Raw genomic sequence first — 10254 nt, forward strand, 5'->3', positions numbered from 1 at the left:
TGGAGTCGGGACTTCAACCCAGGTCTCCTGACTCCAAATAACCTTGTTCTTTTCACTGCATGACACTGCACAGAAGAAACTTTAAGCAGGCAATTTGTCTGCAGGAAAATATGTCACTTGGGCCTCAGTTAGTCCTTATACACCTCCTCTAGAGAAGTAGACGTTCACTTTTTTGTCAGCTTAGTGCTTTGTTTTGTTTTTAAATCTACTAAGACTCTTTTGACTACAGCACAGGGTGCTACTCTGCTCTTAAGTGTAGTTTGAAAGAGACTGTCAATCAGATTTTCCTACATTCCCCTGTTCATGATGTGGACATGTTACCCAAGCTCTGCAACCTCTCTCTCCCAAGGGATGAGACACAGCAAGACCTGAAGCTTCCTAATGGGAAAGTCTAAGGAGGCTGTCCCTGTGAGATCCCGTGCTGCAACGCACGCCTGTAGTCCCAACACAGTGACCAGCAGCACTTCCCTTCACTGCTTGAGATGATAAATTATACAGTTATGCTAACTACCATCCCAATTCTGCAACATGGAAGCCTTCTGATGCCTGGGTCTTCAGCTTCCCCTTCAATTATATAAGTGGCCTCATACCTCTCCAATAAATTATTTTTTACTTAAGTTAATCAAGTCTGTGTCTTGCTTGCAATAATAACAAACATTATGCCCCTTGAAATGACTTTTTGTGGATGAGGTCTTTAATAACCAAATAGCTAGGGTTTTTTTTTACCAAAAACATTCAGCTTCCTTTCCCTACAATTCCCATGCTTGCTTACGGGCTTATGGACAGGTGTCCATAGCAGAATAGGCAGAGATCATTCTTGAAAGCATGGCTTCCCCTCTCCTGGGCTGACCCGGTCTCTGCAATTGCTCAGTGAGCACCGTTGTCGCCAAAGCAGCAACCAGCCCTGAGGCCTTTGATGGCGCCATTCTGTGAGAGCGCCAGCCAGCCTAGCCAAGGCAGACTGATCAAAATGAATTTCATTAGTTTGGATGAGGCAGGAATTTGTCCTCATGGGAACTGACACTTATTCTAGATTTGAATTTGCTTTCCCAGTCTCTGATGCTTACCCAGTCTATGGTCCTACCGAATGCCTCAACCTCTGCTCTGGTATCTTACACCAGGGGACAGTTGCCACTGCAATGAAATCAGACATGGAGGAATGCCCATGGTATTTGATACCCAAAAGCAAGCACATGGCCTCCTGAAGGGGTGGGGGCCTATTAAGGGCTCAGCCTGGAAATCAGCATGGAGGCAACATCTTGCAAGTGTGAGGGTGATCTTGCAAGTGTGAGGGTGATCTTGCAAGCGTGAGGGCCATCTTGCAAGTGTAGTGTGTACTCTGAACCAGCAACGGATGTTCAGTGCCATTTCTCTCAGTGCCAGAATAGAGGGAAGTGGAAACTAAGGAACAAAACTGGGGATGATGTAGTTCTGATTTTCCTAAGAACCTGCTTATAAACTCTCAACTTCCCATTTCTGCAATTATGGGATCCACTGTTTTGGAAGTCTCCATACTTGTATCAGGTAAGATCTCAAGAGGAACAGATAGCATGTGCAGATTAGGATACTGTAAGTAGAGTTTGTCTACAGAGGACTACTACAAAATCGTAGGCAGAATGTAGTAGAACCATAAGGGATAGTGAAGGAACCCAGGGCCAGTATCTCTTGGGCATTTGTCACCTCCAAACCTAAGGGAACAAGGAGTTTTAGAAACTGGGAGAAAGAATCCCATAGAATCAGCTATTTTGAGAGGAGCTATGATCCTCTGTTGAGAGACACAGCCAGCCAGTGGGAATCCGAGAGGGCTGGAACCAAAGGACCCTGGCTACACTCTCACCCCTCCCCCACACCACTTTCAAGGGATTTCCATGGACCAAACTCAGCAGGGATCCAGAGGCCACTGGATCCTTTGATTATAATCTTTTAGAGCTAAGAAGAGTGGAGAAAAGTATGTGTATCTAGAGAGGCAAACAGGAGATATCCAGCTCAGTACCCAAAGAAAGAATGCAGAAAACTACTGTAATTAATCGCTGGACACAAATCAACATTTTTTAAAAAGTCAATTGTATTTTTATATAAAATAATGAGCAATCAAACATTAATTAAATTTTATATATCTATATATAATAACTAAAAATCTTCAACTATATAAAAATAAATCTAATGAAAGATGTTCAAGACCTCTGCAAACAAAATGATAAAACATTTTTGAGGGGAATTGAAGAAGACCCAAATAAATGCCAGGGTATATTATGTCCATGCCTTGAAAAAGTTTATATTATTAGGATTCAATACTGTGTTATCCTTAATTAATTTACAGGTTTGATGCTATCCTAACTAGAATTCCAAATTTCTTTATGGAAATTTCAAGCTGATTCTCAAATTTATATGGAAATGCAAAGCCAAAAAAAAAAAAAAAAGCCAAGGCAATCTTAAAGAAGAAAGTTGGAGAATTTACACTAACCAGTATAAATGCTTCTTGTAAGGCCACATTAATTAAGACAGTGTGACATTGGTGCAAGGGCAGACAAATATACCAGTGAACCAGAATAAAGTCCAGAAATAGAGCCAGTCAGGTAAGGACAGTTTATTTATGACAAAGGTGACACTACAGAGTAGTGAGTAATGGGCAATCTTCAATAAATAGTGCTGTGTTAACTAAAATTCATATGGAAAAATTATGCATTTTGACCCCTATTTTGTCTCCTAGCAAAAATCAGTCTATGAAGTTTTTGGACCTAGAAGTAAAAGCTTAAAAAATAGGGCTTCTAATTAACTGAAAATAGATTATAGACTTAAATGTAAAATGCAACATTATAAAACTTGTAGAAGAGGCTGTGGGGGAAATCTGCATGACCTTGTGTTTGGCGAGGAGTATTTTTTTTTAATTTTTATTATTTTTCATGTAGATGTATATTCTGCTCACATAGAGTTTTTAGATACAGCCCCAAAAATTGTTGTAAAATTGAAAAATTGACTTTATTATAGAAGAAAAATTGTTAAGTTGGAATTAATTAAAATTAAAAACTTTTACCCAATGAAAGACACTGTTAAGAGAATGAGAAGAAAAGCTACATACTGAGATAAAATATTGAAAATCACATATCCGATAAAAGATTTAAATGCAGAATATGCAAAGAAGTCTTAAAACTTAGCAATAAGAAGACAAACAGCTCAATTTAAAACAGGCAAAAGATTTGAACAGACACCTCACTACAGAATCTGTACAGATGGTAAATAAACATATGAAAAGATGCTCAACATTAATTATGATTACAGATATGCAAATTAGAAAAACCATGAGCTATCATTTCATATCTATTAGAATGGCTAAAATTTAAAAAAAAATAATTTCGGGGAGAATGTGGAGCAACAAGAACTCTTTTTCATTGCAGGTGGCAATGCAAAATGGTGTGGCCACCTTGGAGGACAGTTTGGTGGTTTTTATAAAACTAAAGATAGATTTACCATGCAACCCAGTCACTGCACTCCTAGGTATTTACCCAGTGGATTTGCAAACTTGTGCTTACACAAAAACCTGCATATAAATGTTTATAGAAGTTTTATTTATAATCCATACAAATTGGAAGCCATCCAGAAGTCCTTTAATTGGTGAATGGGTAAACGAACTGTGGCACATCCACACTATTGAAAGCGATTCAGCGATCAGAAGGAATGAACTATTAAAAAGCACTTGATTAATACTCTTGAAAATTGTCAAAGTCATCAAACCAGGCAAAGTCTGAGAAATTGTCACAGCCCAGAGACATTTATGGAGACAAGATGACTAAATGTAATGTGGCATCCCGGATGGGATCTTGAAACAAAAAAAGATACTGGGTAAACTTAAGAAAATTCCAATAAAGTATGGACTTTAATAACTGTAAATCAGTATTGGTTCATTTTTGGTGGTAAATGTAGCATAGTGATGTAAGATGCTAACCATAGGGGAAACCAGGTGAAGGATAGATAGGAACTTTCTGCATTATCTTTGCAACTTGTCAGGAAATCTAAAACTAGTCTAAAATAAAAATTTATTTAAATATAAAAAATAAATCTTCTATGGGATAATGTAAAATGTATATGACCTTAGGTAGTAACACTTTCTTAACCAGAACCCCTAAAGAAAAGATTGCTAAGAGTTGGGCTACATTAAAATTAAAAACTTCTGTTCATCAAAAGACACCATTAAATGAGTAAAATAGAAAACCACAGAGTAGGAACAAAATGTTTTTAATAAATATTATCTACAAAGAATTTATATACAGGATAACACACACACACATATACTTCTATAAATCAATAAAAGTCAGACAACACATTTGGACAAATGAAAAGCAAAGCGCTAAACATGCATAGTCAATGAACATGAAAATATGCTCAAGATCATTAGTCATCAGGAAAATACAAATTAAACCCACTGACATACCGATACTTCTGACCAGAATGGCTAAAATTAGAAAGATTGAAAATACTCAGAATGTGTAGCACTGGAATTCAATACTCTGTTAGTGGATGTGCAAATTAATGCAGCCATTTTTGGAAAACTGTTAGGCAGTATCTACTAAAGCTACACATAAACATACCCTATGGCTTAGCAATTCCACTCCCAAGTCTATATGCAGCAGATGTACAAGCATATACACACCAAAGACATAAAAAGTGTTTGTAGCAATAATTCCTGGACTAGGATGAGGCCAATGAGGCACCTGGGGTGCAAGATTTAAGGAGGCTGTCATTCTGAGGGTCATACAAATGCATTGTGTATGGCCTTGAGAGTGAATGCTTCCTTAAATTTTGTGTTCTCTCATTGCTTCACTTGGCTCACATTAGTCCTGACCGCGGTAGCAGTATGTTTCATACCAGCTGTGAAGCAGACACTGTTAGTGCCCCTAAGGTCACCTGCTTCCCTGCTGCAGTGGCCACTGCTAATGGCCTGTACCTGCCACCTTCTCAGAGCACTGCTCTGGGCCATTGGAACGGCCATTCCCGAAGCCTCCTAAGAGGAACCCCACACCCACCACTCTGGGTGGCTGGGAGCCAGGACTGACTACTGCAGACTGCAAAAGCCCCACTCCTTTGCCGTAAGGCAGGACAGATTCTGTGGTGCAATTTATGCTCTGGAGCTCTCTATAGGATCCAGCTGGGGCTAGACTTTACCTGAACCCACATCCATCCTTAGCTTCTCTCCTGGCCCCAGAAATTTCTCCATCCTGCTTCCCTTACCTCCTTATTGGTTCCTTCTAAGAGCACTTCCTTAATGAATCACTTGTACAAGATTTCATGTCTCAGGCTCTGCTTCTAGGAAATGTGACTCATGACAAGTGCCAAACTAGAAGTCATCCAAATGTCTATCATAGGAAAATGGACCAACATGTCATGATACATCAATACAATGGAAAGAAATGGGAATGGGTGAATCGTTGCCATATACAACCATATAATGAAGCTCACAGTCCTGTTATTTAGGGAAGAGACTAGGCATAGTAAGTGGATACCACATTATTACCTAACACGGAGTTCATAAAGCAACATGACGGATCTATGGCATGAGAAGTAAGGACTGTGCTTAACTCTGGGGAGGAATAAGGGTACAGCAGGATGTGGTCTAAGAGGAGTTTATGGATTCCAGAATTATACTATCTCCTAATTTGGGTAGAGGTTAGATGGATATGTGTGGAATTTAGGTAACATTTCAGTCCAAGCTCAATGGAGAGAAAAAAAAATTATAAAGGTTTTAGAAAATGGACTACAGATAATCCCCTGCTTACACTGTTTTGATTCATGATTTTTCAACTTTACAATTGTCCAAAAGTGATATGCATTGAGTAGAAACTGTACTTCAGATTTGATCTTTGCCCAGGCTAGCAATATTCAGTACGTTACTCTCTCGTGATGCTGGGCAGCAGCGGTGGGCACAGCCCACCATCACAAGATAGTGATCACAAGATAGTGATCACAAGATAGTGATGGTAAATGATGAATAGTCTACAGTGTACTGTGTTGCCAGTGTTTCTGGATATTGTGATTTGTGTTTTTGCATCCCATCTGTGTCCCCTGCTTCTGGTGAGAAGAAGAGGAGAACAATACTCGTGAGATGGAACTCAAGATAATTGCCCAGCATAAAGGCACCAAGCTAGTAATGGCCATCGCACATGAATGAGGACTTTCACAGTCCACGACCTGGACCATCTTAAGGGATAAGAAGTGAATCAGGGATGCAGTAAAATTGTTGGCATTGGTTAAATCCACCATCATCATGAAGAAAAAAGCTGGACCTATTAAAGTAATTACCTGTCATGTGGATGGAAGACCAGATACAGAAGTGCATACCACTTCACCTACTGATGACCCCCACTAAGGCAAGAAGTCTTTTCAAGAAACTAAAAGAAGGTGCCAACAATCCTTCATATAGGGAAATGTCAATAGCAAGTCATGAGTGGTTCCAACACTTTCATAACATGAAGGTCAGCGGTGAGGCAGGAAGTGCCAATGCTGAAGGTGCCTAAGCTTTTAGGAAACAGCTGCACAGAATAATAGTGGATGAGAAATATTTGCCAGAACAAATATTTAATGTCTATGAATGCTCTTGTTCTGAAAGCGTATGCCAGAGCTTACGTACGTTCATCAGGAGTCCAAGCATTCTTGGGATACTGGAAAAATAAGCACCACATGTACTCACCATCAAATTGGTTTCACTGATCATCACCTAAGAGCACATTTAAGAATAACATTGATCGGGTGTTGGGCAGATGTGGGTGGGGGAGAGGATGGGTATATACATACATAATGAGTGTGATGTGCACTGTCTAGGGGATGGACATGTTTGAAGCTCTGACTCAGGGAGGGGTGGGGGGGCAAGGGCAATATACATAACCTAAGCTTTTGTACCCCCACAATATGCTGAAATAAGAATAAAAAAAAAAGAGTCCAAGCAATGCCAAGATTCAAGGCATTCAAAGAGCATGTGATACCGCTTTGGGCTGGAAGTGTTGCAGGGTTCAAGTTAAAGCCTTTCCTAATCTACCACTCGGAGAACCGTAGAGCATTCAAGAATGAGAGCAAGCATATAATTTCATTTATTACCTCCATAACAAGAAAGCCTTGATGACATCATCATTGTTCAAAGACTGATTTTTGGCCGGGCGCGGTGGCTCACGCCTGTAATCCTAGCTCTGGGAGGCCGAGGCGGGTGGATCGCTCGAGGTCAGGAGTTCGAGACCAGCCTGAGCAAGAGTGAGACCCCGTCTCTACTAAAAATAGAAAGAAATTATCTGGCCAACTAAAAATATATATACAAAAAAAAAATTAGCCGGGCATGGTGGCTCATGCCTGTAGTCCCAGCTACTCGGGAGGCTGAGGCAGTAGGATCGCTTAAGCCCAGGAGTCTGAGGTTGCTGTGAGCTAGGCTGATGCCACGGCACTCACTCTAGCCGGGGCAACAAAGTGAGACTCTGTCTCAAAAAAAAAAAAAAAAAAAAAAAAACAAAGACTGATTTTTGAATTGTTTTATTCTACAGGCAAAAGAATATTGTAGGCAAAACAACATCTCATTCATGGTTCTTATGATCTTAGACAATGCTCCAGGGCATCCGCAGCTTATTGGGGACATACATCCTGATATAAAGATTGTGTTTTGCCACCAAATACAGCCACACTAATTCAACCATTGTACCAAGGCACAATAGCTACGTTTGAAGCATACATTTACCCCAAACATTTGTGCAGACTGTTGAAGCAACTGGCCAAATGCTTGAGAATTTTGGAAAGGTTCTAACATTTTAAATGCTATCCAGAATATGGCTGCAGTGTGGAAAGTCACAGAGCAACACATGAGAGACATTTGGAAGAAAATTTTGAAGACATATGTGAACACATTCAAAGATTTAACGAAGAGCCTGCTGTTGATGGAATAGTAAGTAACAAGACATTAGTGCTCGGGAAACAGCTAGAACTGGATGTTGATGAAGAGGATATACATGAGCTTGTTGGCATTGGGGTGTGGAGCTTTCCAACAGGACTGATTGACCTGGAGGAAGAAAGAAGTAGAGAAGTTGAGGCAGAGGAAGAAGAATTATACCCGAAACACCAAGAAAGTACACAGCAAAGGAACTGGTGGAGGCATTTGCTCCAATCAGCCGTGGCCTGCAGATGTTAGAAGAAAGGGAGGTCAATTAGGAGAGATTCACGAGAGCTGACAGGCAGATACAGGATGCTCTTGCTTGCTACAGAGAAATAGATAATATAAAGAAGAAACAAACTGTACAGTCAAAACTTGATATCTTGCTGAAGAACACTACACCTGCTAAACCATCAGCATGTGTCGATTCCCTGGTGCCTTCTACCAGTGATTCTTGAGCCCCATCAGAAGAGAAAGAAATTGATGACTCTGTCACTGTAGCTTCCCCACATCCAGCAGTTAATTTTAGTTCAATGCTTCAAACATTCTTCAGGCTCCGTGGGCTTTCAGCATGTACGTTCATGCTGAGTACCCATAAATCCATTCTGTTTTTTACTTTCAGTACGGTAGTTAATAAATTACACGATTGTACCCCCTAAATCTAAAAGAATAGGCTTGGGTTAGATGGTTTTGCCCAACTGTAGGATAATTTAAATGTTCAGAGCACTCTTAAGGTAGGCTAGGCTAAGCTATGATGTCCGGTAGGCTGGGTGGTTAAACGTATTTTCGACTTACGATATTTCCAATTTACTATGGGTTTATTGGGAAGTAGCCTCATTGTAAGTCGAGGAACATCTGGATTACTCAGTGTCCCAGGGTGGTCCTCTCATCACTCCTTGTCCTTTACCCTGGCAGCCTGCTGACATGGAGCAGGTGGAGCAGGGTCCGAGTCCTCAATGGTTCTTGTTCAGAGGCTTGGTCTGATCTTTTATTTTCAAAGATTTATAACTTAATTGATGAGCTCAGCTTTCCAGATTACCTAACTAAAATCCCGAGTTCAATAAACTTCACACACCAGGGGAATCCATTCTGCTAGGAAGGATTCTAGAAATAACAGTGTTACTGCAAAGAAAATAGTGACACAACCAAAAAGATCAAAAAAAATTTTTTTTGAGCCATATTAAAAAAGAAAAGTCTGATCATCCAAAGCTATAAAATTTCATTCTACTTTGAAGGGAAAATGTCAGAAGCCTAGCAGAGAATGGAGCAGAAGAATGCTTGACATTTTTCAGTACTTTTAAATTACAATTCTATTTCAATATTGTAATTAATATTAGTCTCAGTCTCCCACCTTGCCTGTGTAATATTCCTCAGCAGAAAGAGCATGACCTTTAGAGTCAGACAGAGTGGAATTTAGTCCTGGCAGCACTATTTGCCAGCTGCTACAGCAAACATATCACCTAACCTCTCTAAGCCTTGAGCTTTCTCATCAGAACAATGGGCATAATTATGCCCTAGCTCTAGGGCTGGGAGGATGAGGGAGTGAGGAGAAAGAGCCTGGGAAATTCAAGAAATGGAAGTTCCTTCTCATTCCCTGTAGGCAGTGAGGGTCCTTGTTAGCATACTCTAAACCCCTTTGTGAAAGGACTCAGTGATGTATTTATCCATTCATTCAACAAATATATAGTGAATTTCTACTCTACTCCCTCGGCACAGATTGGTAAATAAAATAAAGTCCCTGATCCCAGGGAGCTCACATTGTCCCAGGAGACACAGAGACAAACACAGACACATGCACAGAAAATATAGCAGGTGACGACAGGTGTGTTGAGTAAAAAGAACAGGCTCAGGACACAGACAAACATGGTTGGTTCAGGAAGGTCCTCTGAGGAGCTCACTAGAGCAGAGACCTGAGCAGGGTGAGGGAGCAAGACCTGTGAAAGGTGAAGAAGGACCATCCTGCACGAACTAACTCAGTTATCTCAAGCTTTCAAGGGGAGTTTTCTCCCATGTTCCCAAACAGAGGGAAGAAAGTGACTCTTTTGATGGTTAAACAAAACCCCCAAATATAAACGCAGCTCCTAATATCTCCCCAGGATCAGGAGAAGCCCCTCCATCCTCACCTGGAGGCTGTGCGAGACCCTTTTGCTGCCTCCTTCATGCTGGCAGCCATGCTTGCGAAGTGTCTCTCTGTGTGCAGTAGGAAGAGCACAGAAGGAGGCACCAACACGCCACTTGGTTGCCTCAGTGTCCCTCTGGGGGTGATTCTTGAGCCAGAGAACCTTTTAAAATGACCCCTGAGGAGACCATCTTTGTAAAGGGGGCACAAGACAGCAGCAAAGGCTTGGGTTTGG

The sequence above is a fragment of the Lemur catta genome, chromosome 9 (assembly GCF_020740605.2).
Source record: "Lemur catta isolate mLemCat1 chromosome 9, mLemCat1.pri, whole genome shotgun sequence".
NCBI classification, from domain to species: domain Eukaryota; kingdom Metazoa; phylum Chordata; class Mammalia; order Primates; family Lemuridae; genus Lemur; species Lemur catta.